Source organism: Elephantulus edwardii, unplaced genomic scaffold (genome assembly GCF_000299155.1).
Source record: "Elephantulus edwardii isolate Elephantulus edwardi_28Jun2011 unplaced genomic scaffold, EleEdw1.0 scaffold00016, whole genome shotgun sequence".
NCBI lineage: Eukaryota > Metazoa > Chordata > Mammalia > Macroscelidea > Macroscelididae > Elephantulus > Elephantulus edwardii.
Genome location: NW_006399766.1, coordinates 17,640,958 through 17,654,330, shown reverse-complemented (window position 1 = coordinate 17,654,330; position 13,373 = coordinate 17,640,958). Strand labels below are relative to the sequence as shown.

At 42.9% G+C, this 13,373-nt stretch overlaps 1 protein-coding gene across 1 annotated transcript in view; it reads left to right on the top strand.

Moving 5' to 3' along the window:
• MOSPD1 (motile sperm domain containing 1) overlaps positions 1 to 13,373 on the top strand; it is a 42,922-nt gene that overhangs the window by 254 nt on the left and 29,295 nt on the right. The window lies entirely within an intron of this gene.

Here is a 13,373-nt window from a genome sequence, read left to right as displayed (position 1 = left end):
CGGGCGGGGCTGCGCGGGGTCCGGCTCGCTGGGCTGGGGCGAGCCTGCCGCCTCCTCCCGGCGGGAGCCGGGTTGCCGTGGGATCCGGCTGTAGGGACAGCTCTCGGGCGGGCGGGCTGGGGGAGGGAGACTGCCCGTCTTCTGTTTGCGGTGACACCGTCCTCGCCCTTCCTCCTCCGCCCTCCAGCCCCGGCCGGTCAACCCAGCGAGCTCCTGGGAGGGAGTCGGCGGGCCGGGAGCGGGGCGCCCCGGGCCATACGCGCTCTGCCCAGGGCCATACGCGTTCTGCCTGGAGGGAGCTAGATGGCGGTGGGGTGGAGAGGCAGACAGGGCTGGCGAACGCCACCTCGCAAGGTTGGGCTGGGGGAGTCAGGGTGTGTGTGGCCTGGAGCCTCCGGGCGCCCTGGACCTCCAGAAGGCTCTTGATGGTTGCACCAGCTGCTGGCTGTAAACAGGCTCACATGACCGGTTTCTCATGGAGCCTGCGGTGTGGGGAAGAGGGCTGGAAGGCTGGGCCCCAATCCGATGGAGTTGAACTCCTGGGACAGTTCCTAAGCCGCCTCCAGCTCTTAATCGATACTCTGCCTTTCCATCAAACAACTGACGTCTGTCGTCCCGGGCTGAAGTAGCATTTCTGTCCCAGCAGCATCAGGGGATTCTCAGGTCGAGGGTGGGAGGAGCCAAGAGGGCAAATATTAAGGGAACATGATCACGGCTCTTTGGTCTCTAGGGAGGAGTAATAAGCGGAAGATACAAACCCGAAAATGTAGGTCGATCGGATCTTAGCCCAAAAGTAGTCTTGTTCCTTTGGAATGCATTGCCATTTTAGTAGTGTGAGCTCTACACTGGGCAAAAGTCGACTTTTTCAGATGAGACACACATGAGAGTAGATGCTTTCTTGGTGCTAAAAGTCGTGTCCACGTTTCCTCCGAGTGCTGGGAAGTCTCTTTGCCTATCAAATATGAGGTACAGGATCTTCCACAGGGAGTGGCTGCCCACTGTTAGTTTACAAGTGTATTTCGTGGGGTACAGTGAATTAAGTCATAAGGCCGTCCATCCATAGCCTCCCATCTTGTGATTGTTTATGCTTAAGGCCTCATTAAAGGATGAACTATTTATTGTGTTAAGGATATAGGATTGTGGCCTAGTGGTAAGAAATTGTGCTGCAGTCTCAAAGGCACGCTGTTCAAATCTGCCAGCTCTTCTCCCCTGGAATGAACTGCCTCTGAAATTCCTCTGAAGGGTCAGCAATGGGCTGGTTCTGACTCTTATGACATGTAACAACAACAACATGAAGAATGTAGGATTAGTGTGGGTGATAAGGCGTTATCCAGGTTACCACCCTTAGTGATTTATAGCTTTCAGGTCTTATATAAAGGTTGATTTTTCTTGGAAAAGCAACATTTTGTTGCCTTGAGACACTTGCATTTAACCTAATCAGCTGCGATGACAACTTTCAGCCTGGAACCTCCTCCCACCGTTCACCAGTCTCATTTCCATGGTCTGGTGAGCCCTGAGCCATTTCACTGAAGTTATTTTCGTTTCCGTGAGACCTTCCAGTGAATTACAAAACCCCAAAACATAGACATAGGAGTGGGAGGATAGAAGGAAGGAGGGCAGAGATGGTGGAGTGGGCATTTGAAGCATTGTTAACCTCCACCTTTAATAACACTGGTCTTGTTCCTTGTTGTGTGCTGTTGAGTCAGAACTCCAGCAGTTTTCAGAGGCAGTAAATCCCCTGGGAGGAGATTGCCCATCCTTTTGAGAAGCTGGTGGATTTGAACTGCATGCCTTTGGGATTGCAGTAAAATATTAGTGTAATTGTGAGATTCGCAGCAATGGCTCCAGACTCAATATCAGCCATAATTTATGATCCACTCAGTTAGGTGACTTGGCAGAGTCAATGAAATACAAATAAACATCTTTCTGGTATTCTCTGCTTTCAGTCAAGATCCATTTCCTTGACACCATGGCCTCTTCTGTATATAATGTTATAATAATAAGTTATATAAGTATAACTTGTGATATTATTTTGTCTGATAATTTCCACATTTTGCTGGATCTCCTTTTTTGGAATAGGAACAAACAGGGATTTCTTCCAGTCATTAGGCCAGGTAGCTCTCTTCCAAATATCTTGGCTGCATCTCTTTGTTGAAATAGGTTAATTAGTATTCTGTCAATTTCTGGGACTCCCTCCCCCATCTCATCACTGAAACTTGAATGTCTTCCTTTATTATCATTGGCTCTTCATCATATGCTACTTTCTGAAATGATTCAGTGGCAACCAATTCTTTTTGGAACAATGACTATGTGTATTCATTCCATCTTTTGTTCCTGTATTATTCAAGATTTTTGCATATAGGATAATGTGTAAATGATTATTACCAGTATGATAGGATTGGTTGTTTTTCCCGTACCATCAAGTTTAAATTGAGCAAGTTTCGTGGAGGAGAGGGAAATTTCAGTATCAGCAAGGAAGCAGCAGCAGAGAATGCCGTGTGCATCCTTCGGGGCTAGAAATTCCTATAGTAGTTAGAGTAGGACCTACGTGAGGGCAGCAGCAACCTTGGTGAAGAACCAGAGGCCAACATGAGACAGCTGATTTGGGACTGCTTCTCCACAGCGCCAGAGCCAAGGCGTTTGTCCAAGCTTGCTGGCGGACTAGATGGAAGAACCATAACTGACAGGACTGAGAATTCCTTGTAACAGTGACCTGAGCCTGTGAGGCTGAAGGTCAAAGGACCTGCTTGAGAAACTGTCTGACTGAAGAATTAATTGTATCCTGTTGCTAGTTACATCGTAACATCAAGAAAACAAAAATCTTCACCACTAGACGAACAGGCAACATGATAAATGGAGGAAAGTTTGAAGATGTTAACAATTTCATTTTATTTGAATTCAAGTTCAACACCCATGGTAGTCAAGAAATTAAAAACCTGATTCATTGAGGAAATAATACTGTCAAGGACCTCTCAAATGCAAGGATGTCAATTTCAAAACTGAGGTGCGCCTGATCCAAGCCATGGTCTTTTCAGTTACTTTCTATGCACCTGAATGTTGGACAGTGTATAAGGAAGACAAAAGAAGGATGAATTCCTTTGAGTTGTGATGTTGGCAAAATGTGTCAAAACCCCCAAACAAATCTGTCTTGGAGAAAGTGCAATCAAAGTGCTCTTTAGAAGCAAGGATGGTGTGAAACTTCATCTTCCATACTTTGGGCATATTGTCAAGAGGGGCCAGTCTTTGGAAAAAGGCATCATTCTGGGAAAGGTGGAGGATCAGAGAAAGTGAGGGAGACCCTCAACAAGATGGGTCGACACAGTGACTGTGACAGTGGGCTTGAGCCTGATGGAGATTGTGGCAATGGTGCAGCATTGGGCAGGGCTCCAGTCTGTTGTGCATAGAGTTGCTGTGAATCATAGTCAACTTGACAGGACCACAGTATAACTTCCCTAATAAATCCCATAGCCATGAGTATGGTTCTGTGAGATCTGTGTGGCCATTGGAGTGGTTTTCAGACTCAGTAGTACTACTATTGGCATTGGAATTAGAAGATATAGCTGGATGAGCATGGAGACCATGTCTGACAATTATGGAAATTGGTTTGGTGGTTTTTGTATTGTAATTTGTATGCAAAGTGGATGTTGCTGGTGGAGACTGCTTCCTTTTGTGGAGTTAAGAGGTCAGATGTGGCTGTCCCCGTACCAACCGCCCCCACTCTTTTTTATTCTTATATTCTTGGAGATTGAGAGAATTAAGAAACCGCCAACTATTTTCCAAGTTGCTTTCTTTTACCCAAACAAGATACAAGTTAAACTAACTTCTTTTTGTCTTTAGTTTTTATTCTTTTTAAATTTTTTTTTTAGTTAAACTTCTAAAGCATTTCTGAAATTCTCAAAACAAAGAGATTGCAAAATGTAAAGCTTTCAAATTTACAAGGGGTGGTTATGCTATAATAAATGTTGTAGAAGTGAGGTCTCATTCATCTTAATGTTATCCCATCGTAGGTAGAGATAGAAAAGAGAACAAATAATTTATAACCTAATGCCTGTGCTTTTGGCTTAAATTGTTCATGGACATTTGTCCGCACCATTCACATTTTTTTTCTCTCTCATAGACTTTTACATTAAACTCCAAGTTTTGAAAAGGTGAAGCCTTTTTAACTTTGAAAAAACCAGAATAGCTATCTATCTCATCCCCTCATAGCCCAGTGGCAGTTCTGATGGCTTAGTGGTAAGGAGCTTCAAGGATAACCTAAAGGTCAGCAGTTCAAATCCACAGGCTGCTTTGTGGGAAAAATCTCCTCCCGTGTGATTTACAGCCTTTGAAAATCTGCTTGAGGGTCAGCCATGGGATGGTTCTAACTCGATGGCACACAGCAACAGTAGCCCAGTAAACTGAGTAAATTGAGTGATTTGCTACTACTGTTCTGTTTTAAACAGGATTTAAGACATTATCGTGCTGCTCTGGATTTTATTTTGTGACCTTAGAGTATCTGGAGAACTTCGCTCTACTGCCCCTGCATTGATTTATTCTTTGAGGCTCTTAAGTTTCTTTCCCTATAATAAAAAACTTTCATTTTTATCTCTGAGGCTGCCTGTACTATAGCTCTCAAATTCCATGCAAATATGCCATTAAACTTTTTTATCATGGTAAAAATACACCTATCAAAACCATTTCTGTGTCCAATTCTGTGGTATTGAGTTGTGTAGCAATTCCCGCAGACTTTTTCTAAATGGTGCCACCACCGTTAACAAAAACTTGACGGCCCTCAAATAGAACTTCCCCCTTCCTCCGCTTCTTCTCACCCACTGCTGACTTGGTTTTCATACAGTCTCTGGAGAAAGACATTATGTTGGAAAAGTAAAGGGTGAGAGGAAAAGAGGGAGATAGATCGTCAGGTGGTTTGGATTGACAGTGACCACAGCAGTGGGCTTGAGCTCAGCCGAGATTGCGTGGATGGTACACGAGTGGGCAGGCATTCCTCCTGTCATGTGGAGGGTGCCTGGGAGTCAGAACCCGACTTGGTGGCACCCAACAACATAAGACAGCTGACCTTTGGACAGTTGGAGAGTTAAATAAAGGTGCCAGCCTCCTGTGCTTTCGGAAATCTGAGTATAAGTTGATCTACATGGGCTTGAACTGCCTGCAAGGGCTAACGGTGCTTGGAGTTTCCACCTAAAAGACTGCGCTGCGTGTTGCTGATCATCTCCGCAGAGAGACCGCTGTTCATGCGGAGCTGATCAGCAACACTCGAGCTCACCCCAATAACGTGTTCACAACTGAGTTCAAGGGTCAGCTACATCTGTTTATTTCGTGGAAGTGAGAGCATACAGTGTTTGTCCTTTGCAACTGAACGAATTCGCTCAGTGTGACGTTTTCCGGGTTCATCCACGTTGTGGCCTGCCTCAGGACGTCATTCCTCTTGGCCGGTGTGTGCATATGCCACGTTTTGTTTATTCATTCATATTGGTGGGCATTGCGGTGCTTCCCACCTTCTGAGCTATTGTGGAAAGCGCTGTAGTGAACACTCCAGGGAACAGTTCTGTTTACTTTCCTGCCTTTGCTGTTCTATAGGTATAGACAGACCTAGGATTAGATTGAAAATCATACGGCCACCACTCTGCTGGCTTTTATTGGAAACTATTCTTGCACAAAATAAAATGGTCACACAAGTCAAGGTACTGGTGTCACATCCTGAGAATACCAAGGAGGTGTCAGAGTTTTATAGAAATGGGAACTGGATCCTGCAAAATTCTCACTAGGTGAATTAGCCAAAGAGATTGACATGTAGATACCACACTCCTCCCTAAAAAAATTGAAGGCTTCTGCATTAAGATTGTAATTGATGGTCATTGATTGTTTCTTGTTATGTGCCGTATAGTTGGAACCAACTCACAGTTGACCCTCCATCTACACCTGCCTTCCCAGACCTGCTTCCAGTTACCTTCCCAGGCTTAATCTTTTAACACTGCCCACTACATATGGAAGTTTTTAACCATGTGCATCGCCCACATTTTGGAGGCCCTCTCAGGCCCAGTGGATCCCTGGCAGCATGGTGTGTGACGTATAGGCTGCTAATAGACCAACAGCTAGAATTCACAAGCGACTTTTGAGGGAGTGGTGGGCAGTCTCCTGTAAAGACATGGGCTTGTATGGCCAAAAGTTTTCTTAAGTAAAATGAACTAAGAAGAATGAATAAGCCTTGGAAACCCCATGGAAGGTCATTTTGAGTTAGAGTCAGCACTGGCAGGATTTAGATTAGGGCTGGGTTTTTTTGTTTATTTCTTTTAAATGTGTCTGCATACCCTTTTCCTAGAATTCACCCTCCTGTCCACTCTGACTGCAGATTCCTGTTGGTTAAGGGCTGACTGTTAACTTTTTCTTCTCCCAGAGCACTTAATAGCTACCAGTAATTAAATCCTTGTCACATCACCCTCATCACTATGGGTAGCTGCTTTCTTTCTAGGTATTTCTCGGGTGGCTGAGACAGCGTTTTCATCTATTTTCTATATTTCCCTGGCACATTGTTTTGTTTTTGTATATAGTAAGTGCTATTATCCATGTGTAACTTTTTAAAAGGGTATTTGCAATGAATAAATCATTGTAAATACAAATTTCAATCATTCTATTTCCAGCCTCGTTTCTATCACCAAACCCCTTCTTCATTGTTCCCTCCTTTTGCCTTCCAGTCACCATTTAGCATTAACGCATCTTGATTGTAAATTGAAGCCTTGCATCACAATATTGAAAGATGCTATAGACAATATATTGAATGGCACAGAAAGCATCAGAAGGAGATGGAGGGGATACACAGAGTTACTGTTCCAGAAAGAACTGATTGACACAAAAATTTTAGGAAGTACCATGAAGTGGAAGCTGCGTTGAAGTCATTGCCAAAAAAAAAAGGCCCCAGGAATTTATGTGGTACCAATTGACTTGTTTCAATTAACAAACAGATGCTGCCTTGGATGTGCTCACCAGTCAGTCTATGCCAGGAAATTTGGAGGGTGGCTGTCTGGCCAATAAATTGGAAGATGTCCATATTTGTTCCTATTCCCAAGAAAGGTGATCCAACTGAATGTGGAAACTATTGAACAGTATCATTAATATCACATGCAAGCAAAATACTGCTGAAGATAATTAAAAAAATGCCTGGAACAGTACATAGATATGGAGCTGCCCAAAGTTCAAGCAGGATTTAAAAGCAGCCATGGCACCAGGGCTATCATTGCTGATGTCAAATGGATCCTGCCTGAAAGTAAGGAATACCAGAAGAATGTCTTTTTGTCCTTTATTGACTATGTAAAGACATTTGACTATGTGCCTTATGACAAGTTGTGGCTGACATTGAGAAGAATGGGAGTCCCAGAGCACTTAATTGTACTCATGCGGAACCTATACCTGGACCCAGGAGGCTGTTGTGCAGACAGAGAAGGGGAACACTGCATGGTTTAAAATTGAGAAGGAAGTGCCTCGGGGCTGTATACTTGCTCCATACCTGTTCAATCTGTATGCTGAGCAAATTATTCGAGAAGCTGGACTCTATGAAGAGTGTGGCATTGAGATTGGTGGGAGACTCATAGATAAGCACTTGTTGCAGAAGATCAAGAAATGCAGCCTTTGGTATGTCAAGAAAACAAAGGTTCTTACTACAGAACCAATAATCAACATCATGATGAATGGAAAAGAGATTTATACTGTTTACAGCTTCCTCTTGCTTGGATTTACGATTAACACTCTTGGTACCAGCAGTCAGGAAATAAGGAGACACATTGAATTGGGAAAATCTGTACTTAGGGACCTCTCCGAATTATTGTTAAGTAGTGATATCAGTTTGAGACCTAAGGTGCATCTTATTCAGGCATGGTCTTTCTGATCACTTGCTATGCATCTGGGAGCTGGACAGTGAATAGGGATGACAGAAGAAGAATTGATGCCTTTAAACTGTGGTGCTGGAGAAGAGCACTGAACATCCCATTGATGGCCAAGAGAACAAGCAGATATGTCTTGGAGCGGGTGCAGCCAGAGTGCTCTTTGGAGGAAGGAATGATGAGGCTTTGACTCACTTACTTTGGGCACGTTGCTATCAGGGGCTATTCCTTGGATAAGGCCATGATGCTAGGAAGGGTGGAGGGTTGGCGAAGGAGTGGAGGACCTTCAACCAAGTGGATTGACATGATGACTGCCACAGTGGGCTCTTGTGTGTCAGGAAGTGTGAGGATGGTACAGGATAGAGTAAGGTTCAGATCTTTGTTCATAGGGTCATTTTGAGTCATACTGGACTGGACAGCACCAAACAACAGTAACAAGTGCAATTATAATTTATAATTTATATTATACATAAAATTAATTATATTAATTTTTATTATAAATATATTTATAATTTATATAATTTATGATTTTTATAATAATAGTGTTACAAGTAACCAAATATTGGTTGAATGAATTTTCAGTCCCAAAATTTTGGAGAATGTGATATAACACCACATATATTTTATATAATGGACTTTTCTTTAAGGATTGTACATACATTTTAAAAAGTTTGTATATCTTTTTTCTTTTTTTTCCCTTTTTTAATTTTTGAGGAGGTTTTTTCCCTGTTGAACCTTAACCCAGGGTTTGGAAGGACTTTTTTTTATTTTTTTTCCAGTTTTTTTGGTTGTTTGTTTTTTAGAGGTCTGGAGATTTTAGTGTCCTTGTTAAATTATTTTCTGTAAATAAGGTAATAATGTCATGGCTTAGATTTTTTAGTGTTGCTGTCTTTTTCATTCAAGTAATAAAATGTGCCTTTGTATAAATCACCTTTCAGTAAAACGTATGAGAAAAATTCAGCTCCCTTGTTTCTTGCTTAGTTCATTTCTCTGGAAGCACCACCCACTGTGAATCAGAATTTAAAAAGTGGCTTTTGAGAAAATGAGAAGTGAGACACAAACTGAGACACCAGTGTTCATAGCAGCCCTCTTCACCATCACAAAAACATGGAAACAGCCCAAATGTCCAACCACAAATAAATGGATTGACAAATTATGGTGCATTCACATGATGGCATGCAGGAGCAATGATTTTGTAAATTACTACCTAACTTGGGAGGAACTGGAGAACATAATGCTCAGTAAACTAAATTAGTGCCAATAAGGACAAGTATTGTGTGAGACCATTATTTAGAAATAAATAACTAGTAAAATATGTATGAAGATCCAAGGAGGGGGGAGCACGGGGTTAAGGATGGGTGGAGGGAAACAAACATAGGGTAGCACAGCATGATGGGTGGAGGGAGAGATGCGTTTAGGAAATGGGAAAGATCCAGTGTGAAAAACAATGTATACAAATTCTGTAAGTAAACTGATATAAAGTGAAAAGTTTCTATTAAAACAAAAAGGAGGTTTCCCCCCACGTTATTATGTGTCGTCAAGTCACTTATGACTCATCAACCCTGTGAACAATAACCCTAAAACCTGGTCTATCTTGTGCCAACTTGACTGCCTCTGACCCACTTACTGTCATCACCCCAGTCACTGAATCAATCCATCTCATCAACAGTCTTCATCTCTTTTTCTGTCCCTCCACCCTTGCAAGCATGATGTCCTTTTCTAAAGACTGGGCCCTCCTTACATCATGCCCAGAGTATGTCAGAAGAAGCCTCAGAATCGTTGCCTCCAAGGAGCAGCCTGGTTTCACTCTCGAAGATGAACCTGTTTGTTCTCTTAGCAGTCCATGGTATTTTCAGTACTCTTCTCCAGCACCACAGCTCAAAGACATCAGCTCTCCTTCTGTCATCCCTAATTATTGTCCAGCTTTCTGATGCATAGCAAGCAATTGCAAAGACTATGACCTGGATCAGGCACACCTTAGTCCCTAGACTGATGTCGTTGCTCTTCAGTACTCTGGAGAGGTCCTGACAGCTGACTTTACCAGTGCAGTTTATCTGTTGATTTCCTGGTGGCTGGTACCAAGAGTGTTGATTGTGGAGCCAAGCAAACTAAAGTTAACAATCTCAATCTCTTCATCATCAATCATGATGAAGTTGCTGTCAGTTGGCCCAGTGGTGAGAATCTTGGTTTTCTTGATGTTGAGCTTCAATCCATATTGAAGGCTATAGTCCTTGACTTTCTGCAGCAAGTGCTTCAGGTCCTCCTCAGTTTTAGCAAGCAGGGTTGTGTCATCCGCATAACGCAGGTTCTTGATGAGTCTTCAACCCTGGTGCCACATTCCTTCTCATAGAGCCCGGCCTTACAGATGATATGTCCTGCATATAGACAAGGTATGGAGACAAGATACATCCCTGGCATGCACCCTTTCCAATGTTGTCTCCTTGCTTTGTTTGGAACACTGCCTCCTGGTCCAAGTGTAGGTTTCGCATAAGCACAATTAAATATTCTGGGCTTTCCCTTCTTCTCAGAGTCAGCCACAGTTTGTTGTGATTCACACAGTCAAACGTCTTTTCATAGTCAATGAAACACAGATAGACATTCTTCTGGTACTCCTTGCTTTCAGTCAAGATCCATCTAATATTTTCTATAATATCCCTAGTACCACAGCCTCTTCTAAACCCAGCCTGCACATCTGGTAGTTCTCTGTTGATGTACTGTGTACTGTTCCAGTTGTTTTTGAATAATTTTCAGCAGAATCTTGCTTGCATGTGATATTAATGATATTGTCAATAATTGTCACACTTGGTCGGGTTATTTCTTGGCAAGTCTTAGTGAGTGCATCCATTGCAGAGTCTGTTGAAATATGTCAATTGATAGGACATCAATTCCTGGAGCCTTGTTTTTTTGCCAGTTCTTTCAGAGCAGCTTGAACTTCTTTCATCATCATCACAGGTTCTTGCTCATATGTTGTTTCATGAAATTATTGTGTCAGCCAATTCCTTTTGGGACAGTGACTCGGTATAGTCCTTCCATCATCTTTTAATGCATCCTGGATCATTTACTATTCTACACAAAACATGCTTAAGTATTGCAATTTGCAGCTTGAATTTGCTCAATTCCTTCAGCTTAAGAAATGCTGAGCGAGTTTGGCCCTTTTGATTCTCTGACTCCAACTCCTTCCTGCACTGCCATTTGAAATCTTCTGTCCAGCTCCTTAATGTCTGGGTTTCTTCCCTTTGCTTTGGCTTCTTGGCACTCTAGTGCTATGTTCAGAGTCTCGTCTGGCATTCATCTTGGTCTTTTCTTCCTCCTCTGCCTTTGTAATGACCTTTTGCAAAAGTATTCAAATCAACTTTTACTAATGGGATATGGTAACCTATTCCTATCCCATTAGTAGGATATCAGTCAGACTATACTAAAAGTCTGGAATGCACATAAAAACAAAAACAGTTTACTGATAAGCAATGTATATAATCACTATCAAGGAACATTATAACATTTCTTTTAAAGAGTGGAATGTAAGAACATACCAGCCAGTAAACATGCTAGTAGACAATACTGGGAATTGGAAAAGGAAGAGAGCTGCGTTTATGAAGTGGGAAGGACAGGAGAAGTTTTAATGCAAGTGAGATTAAAGCACAAGAACTTGCAAATATTTCCTATTTGGTGTGGCCATTGGCAAGTGCTACAGCAAGTATGGAGGAAGGAGATAGCCCCTGTGCCTAGATAAAAGGGTGAAGGTGGAGCTGGGACCTCTTATCGGCTAAAACAGGGACAGGTATTAGCTGTTTCATTAAGCAGATGGGTTACTAGTTTCAGGAGAAGGGTGGTTTTTTAAATTCTCTGCAGCTGTCTTCACATTTTGAACCACTCCAGTGCTAAATTCCCTGTAGACCTTTTTGCACTCCTCTTTCTGAAAAATCACCACTTCTAGTTGCCACGCCGTCAGCTGCAGCTCATGGAAACCCCACTGTGTGCCCGAGCAGAACTGCACATCACGTGGTCTTCATGACTGCAGGACCCTTCAGAAGCTGCTCGCCAGGCCTTACTTCTGAAGGACCTCTGGGTGTGTTCAAACCTCAGACCTTTCAGTTAATAGTTGAGTACAGTAGTCATTTGTGCCACCCAGCGACCTTTCTTTCCAAACCCAAACTTGTTACTGTCGAGTTTTTAGTGACCCTGAAGAGCAAGTGGAAACGCCCCATAGACTTTCTAAGATGACTGCTTCTTCCTTCCGCTGCAGGGGGTCTGGGAAGTCAGAGCTACTGGGCCACCAGGGCTTATTCATCTGAAAAAGCAAGAGGAGAAAGAGAGAGAAAGAGAAAGAGAGAGAGAGAGAGAGAGAACGAACGAACAAGAATCCCAAGTTGCTAACCAAAACATTAGCAGTTCAAACCAGCTCTCTTGGAAAAAGACTAAGCAGTTGGCTCCTGTTTGGATGAGAGCATAAAACCGCCCAGGGAGCAGTTCTTCCTATCACATGGTGTCACCATGAGTTAGAATTGATTTGATTTGACAACAAACACCTAAAAAAAAATCTACCTTAAAAAACAATGACTAAGGATGTTGTTGTTGTTATGTGCCCTCTAGTGACCCTATGTACAACAGCCCTAAAACCTGCTCTATCCTGTGCCAATCACATTGCCTCTGACACACCCATCCCAATTATCCCAGTCACTGAATCAATCCACCTCATAGAGGGTCTTCCCCTACTGCGCTGTCCCTCCACTCTCCCAAGCATGATGTCCCTCTCTAAAGACCTGTCTCTCCTTACATGTCCAAAGTATGTCAGACGAAGCCCCAGATTCCTTGCCTCCAAGGAGTAGCCTGGGTTTCCATGGACTAAGGATGACAGAAGAATAATCGATGCCTTTTGAGCTGGAGTAGAGTATTAAACGTGCCAAGAAAACAAATAAGTCTGTCTTGGAGACGGTGAAACCAGGTTGCTCCTTGAAGCGTTTTTGAAGCGTTGTCTGACATGCTTTGGGCATGATGCCAGGAGGGCCCAGTCCTTGCAGAGGAACATAATGCTTGGGAAGGTGGAGGGACAGTGCAGGAGAGGAAGCCCCTGGATAAGACGAATTGACATATTGACTGTGGCAGAGGGATCAAGTGTATCTGAAATGATGAGGTTGGCTCAGGATAAGGCAGTGTTCACAGCCATTGTTCCTACGTTCCTATGAATTGTATTTGACTTGAGGGCACATAACAACAGCCTTAAAAGAAGACACTTTTTTTTTTAATCAGGAGAAAGATGATTTGCTTCTGTAAAGATTTATAGCATGAAATTTTTATTTTATACTTACAAAAGAGAAAAAAAGAAGACACTTCATCCAGTTTAGTTCAAAAGTATTATATTTTAGGGCATTATGTTTGTCGTAGGAGTACCCAATGAGGGTTGCAGAGGGGATTATATTTGGGGTTGGGGGAGGTGCGGGGGGGATTGTGTACCAATGAAGGAGTTTTTCTTTTGCTTTTCAAGGAGAGGAGCAAACGGGG